We start from the raw sequence: 4,619 nt of genomic DNA on the forward strand, positions 1-4,619 counted from the left end.
AGGGAAGGGGGGAGGATGCCGAGTCCTGCAGACGCAGGAAATGAAATGGGAACGCTTCTAATGCAGTGGGTGTAGCCCAGAGTATTTCGGTCAGCTACTGGAAGGAGGGTAGAATGTAGAAATGCAGAGTCAGCTGTTTTCTTCCCGTGGGGTATGAAGTTTGAAGTCCTCTTGTGCAAGCTCTGTTAAGTTCTCAGACTAACACTATGAAAACACTCCAAGTGCTGGCCAGGAACAGTGAACCTTCCTGGAGTGACAGTACCAGGGAAGAATAAAGCTTCATCTAAATCCTGAAGGGAAGGCTTTCCTCCCCTGGAGCACGGGAACAAACTGCTGGAGTAGTTCTACATAAACAGATAAGAAAACCCTGTTTTTCATGTTTGCTTTTGATTGGTAGGGCTCCAAATACAGAGCTGCTAGAGGGAAGAGATCTTTGTGTAGTCTGGAGAAGATAGCGTGAAGGTCACGGATTCTTTTGCAGTGAAGATGGGAGTTTTCTGCCTTGTGTTGTTGATGATTTTGCCTTCTTGTTCACAGAACAGTCGGTTTGTCTGCTCAGAATGTGAGTTCTGGTGTCAGCCCACTCGCTTTCGTGACACACGAGGACCCGGCAGCAGCAGCACGCCTCAGCCTCGCCTCGCTGTCCTTTCTGTGTTGTGCGGTGGTGATCTAGCAGGACACTAGGTGCAGTTTTAAAAGCAGTTAGTCATGCTGTTCTGCAGAATTAAAACCCCCGCTGGATTAGCCGTGGAACTTCCTTGTGCTGCCAGTGTGACCAACGTGCTAATAACTCTTGTTGCCGATACCTATTCAACTCTGAGCATAAAAAACTGTAGCTCCAAGGTAGCAGCAGTAAGTGTGATCTCTTCTTACCTCCTGAGGCTTCTCCAAGAGTTCCTGGTAAGCGATAACTGCTTAAACCTAGGAAGCCCTCCTGAGGGGCTGTGGGGGCGGTTGCAGTGGTTAGAGGAAGGCTTGAGGGAGGTTGCTCCCTCCCTCTGACCCGAGTGCTGCCCTCCTTGACTCAGTCGTGCAGGTTGTGATCTTTGCTTAAACTTCCAAAGAGTCGGATCAGCTCTGTGGGACGTACGAGCGTTCCTCGCAGTTTCCTCGCAGCCTGGGAGCTGGCTTGCCACCCCAGCAGGTGTCACTGGCCAATGAGGTTTAGTCTCAAACTGAGCAGGAGCCTTCTGTATCTAACAGCGTGCTCAGAGTTGATCTGAGCTTGAACTGAGCCTGTAGTGGGGTGCTGCGCTGCCTCTCCAGATCAGCCCCTCAGCCTGACCACACAGGCTCGGCGCTGAGCCTGTCAGAAAGGCCCGAGGAGGAGCGGGAGCTTGGCCTTCATCGTGATTTCTTCTCTTGGGTTTGTCTTGCCTCGAGGGCTTTGTTTATCTGGCTTCAGAGACGACTGAAGATGTCTCCGCTTCTCTGCTTGGCACCTGTCCCTTATCAGACCAGGCTTTGGCCCCCTGAAGCTGTGGAGAGGCCTCTGCTGCTTCTCGGCTCCAGGCTGCCCGGCCAGGGGAGGCTGCGTGTCGTCCCACTTGCTCAGCTGCGTGGCGTCTGTGCTGGTTCGGGTGGGTAGCGGCCTCGAAATCTCTGATGATAGAATAGTTTTTGAAAAGCTGCTTTGAAAAACAGCCGGCTGCCGGGGCTGCTCTGGAGGCTGCGGCTCTGCAGGTGTCAGGAAACAGATGCGTGTGTTAACAGCATGCAGAGGGGCTGGTGTTGGGATCCTACTACACTTGTTCAGGACGAGCTGCCAACAAAAAGTAATTTAACCTTTTGCCAACGTAAATCCTATTTGCCTCTAAATTAAAATGAGCATGCCAGAGTCTGTGGGCATGAGACTCTCTGGAGAAGCTGTGACTTCACCTTCTGAGAGTGCAGTGACCACAGCAGTACTTCAGAAGCTGCTGTCTGAGCTGGTTTGGGTCTGTGAATCTACATTTTAAGGCTGTAGCGCAGCTCCTGACAACGGTGGTGGCCAGTTCCCCAATTCTGAGCTGTGAGTGGAGCTCCAGGTTGTCCTGACAGAACACTTCATCTCTTGATCTGTGTTTGTGGAGGGAAGTGTATGTTGTCTGTAGAAAGATGAAGTACTCCAGCTGGTCAGACTTTGTGGGGTGGAGGTCCGTACTTCGGGCCAGTCCCCTGGCTCACCTCGCCAGGGAGAGCTGGGTCTGTTCCTCCCGGCCCCGCTGCAGTGAGGCTGTTGAAGTTTGTCCTTAGCAATCGCAGTAACATGCTGGAAAATCAGGTTGATGCTCCACACTGGGCCCATCTGGGCTGGTGGAGTCTGCGTGTTGTTCAGGTGGGTCCCGCGCTTGCTGCTGCTCCTGGAAGTTGCTGGTGAACTCGGATCCTGAAGTGGCCTCGCCAGTCCTGGGGGGAAGCGAGGTAGCAGCAGGTTCCTGCTGGCGGTGGCTGGCTGCCCGCTCAGCGTTAGGTGAAGCAAAACCTCTCAGTAACTCCCGGGGTTGCTTTGCCAAGAAATCCATGTAACGCTGTCAGCTATTCAACAAGATAAATACTTCACTGGGGCTTTTGTCTTGAGTATTTTGATTCTAAGCCAACAAATCCCCAGTGAAATGGCTTCTTGCATAGCTGAGAGCAGAAGCAATCCTCTTGGGTAACTAGATTCTTTGGGATTGGGTTTCTAAATATCGCCAGCTTTCAGAGTAGTCCTTGTTACTGCGTGAACACAGGGCAAAAATACCAGATTCTGTAGCTCTTGACACCTTAATCGGACAGCTTCCATGTGGTGGGGAGTCCCGTGAAGCAATTCGCGAGCAGGGGGTTAATGTGGGGGTCTGGTGGTAACTGCCCCGTGGGCACGGGGGCTCTTGCACCGGACTGGTTTGTTTGGAAGAGTTCTTGCTAGCCTGGAATGCAGCAGTGCTGGCATGTGCTTTCTCATTTGGGGCACTGAAATTCTTGAATTTGATACTCATGGAACTGTACAAGCCTCTACAGCAAATCCTGGCAAACACGTGAGGTGTTGAGAGCAGCGTAAACTGCAGAAGAGAGAGCTTGAGTTCTTGGTTGCTGGACAGCAGCAGACATTGAAACCTGGCTTCGATCTCAAAGCAAGCAAGAAGAGTTTACAATAAAAACCCCTGGTCCTTCTGCCTGGGCGACGCAGAGCTCCTGCATGTCCTTCGGTGAGCAGGAGGCAGGTAGGGCAAGGAGAGCACCCAGCACGTACCTTTGTATGACTCTTGTGACATCACAACCTGCCCAGTTTCACTAGTTGCAAGCAGTGATGTTAATACTTGTTAATCTTGAGTACGTGAGTACCCTCTCATACCCTTCCTTCTCGTGGTCTTGACTTTCCTGAGTCGGTACCGCAGGCTGCTCAGCCCGAGACCCTTAGTGACCAGTCGGGATTGCCTGAACTGCATAAATTCCACCTCACCGTACCGAGGATCTGGCAGCTTCTCAGGTGGACGTGAGGTCGTGCCATCCTGCTGCCAAACTTCAAACCATCTTTAGCAGGCGATTGGGTTCTCTATAATCAGAAGTGGTCAAAGGCTTTCGCTGCTTTTTGCTCCCATCAGTAGCTCTCCATGAGGAGCTGCACACGCAGATGTGCTTGCTTAATGCTGTTTGCGCTCACGTAGCACAAACAGATGGCAAAATGAGTTGAGATCTGTGAAATATAGGTCACGCTAAGACTTGAGGATGTCAACAGGCTCATTTCCTTGTTTTGCTCTGGGAATCACCCCTATCATATTTCAGGAGGTCATAACTGGGTAGAGGCACGGTTCACGTGGTGTTTAATGTGCAGAATGTTAGTCTGAAACGGCAGCAGAGCTTACGTACTGCTGATAGACTGCCCTGGTAAATGGCTGCAAGGTTAAACAAGCAAAAGCTGTTCCCTTGCAGGCTCTGGTTAGAGGAGAAACTCCAAAAGGTGGAAACTTTTTCAGGCTGGTGGAGCTGTGGACGTGCCTCCCAAACCTGGTGCTAACCAAGCTGCTCCTGGCTGGAGCTGCAGAGCTCTGTGTCCTCACAGCAAAACAAGCTGCTAATTTGCTTCCTATCAGGGTTTCTCATCCTGTCAAAGGAGTGTTTGTCCTTGTTGCTCCAGGTCAGACCCATTTCAACTTGCATTAAGCTTCTTGCTCGGAGAGATCTGGTATGTGCTGGGTAAATGCTGGATGTGCTCAGAGCATACCTGGAGTTTCTTTGGGGGCACACTCAGAACAAGGAGAAATTGGCTTTTGGGGGATATTTTTTTTTTTTTTGCAGTTGTCTTTGTCAACAAGAAGCCTGGGTTCTGAGAGTGGAAGGGAGAGAGGTGATGCCCCTAGCTGTAGCATTTGCCACTGATGAGAAGCAGGAGCTGTGATGAGTGTGGGAAATGTGCCAAATCCGTGTGACCGCGCCTCAGAATTGCTCCCGATGCCTGCAGCTGAGCTCGGGGGTCAGGAGAGCACTAAGACTTTGCCCGTGGTTCCATGGGCCTGGGAACCAGCTTGTCCTGCCGCTCGTGTGAGCGGTGTGCCCCCGCACGGCTTTGGAGATGCGGTGCTGGGGACCGGGCAGCGGTTCTGGCTGCTTGTGCCGCTCGGCACAGCTGGATTTGAGGAGCCTTCTCCTGAGGAATGTGG

At 51.9% G+C, this 4,619-nt stretch overlaps 1 protein-coding gene across 1 annotated transcript in view; it reads left to right on the forward strand.

Moving 5' to 3' along the window:
* LOC104274821 (ras-related protein Rab-5C-like) overlaps nucleotides 1-4,619 on the forward strand; it is a gene marked incomplete at its 5' end in the record, with an annotated part of 9,363 nt that overhangs the window by 1,650 nt on the left and 3,094 nt on the right. The window lies entirely within an intron of this gene.

The sequence above is a fragment of the Apaloderma vittatum genome, unplaced genomic scaffold (assembly GCF_000703405.1).
Source record: "Apaloderma vittatum isolate BGI_N311 unplaced genomic scaffold, ASM70340v1 scaffold28455, whole genome shotgun sequence".
Lineage (NCBI taxonomy): Eukaryota > Metazoa > Chordata > Aves > Trogoniformes > Trogonidae > Apaloderma > Apaloderma vittatum.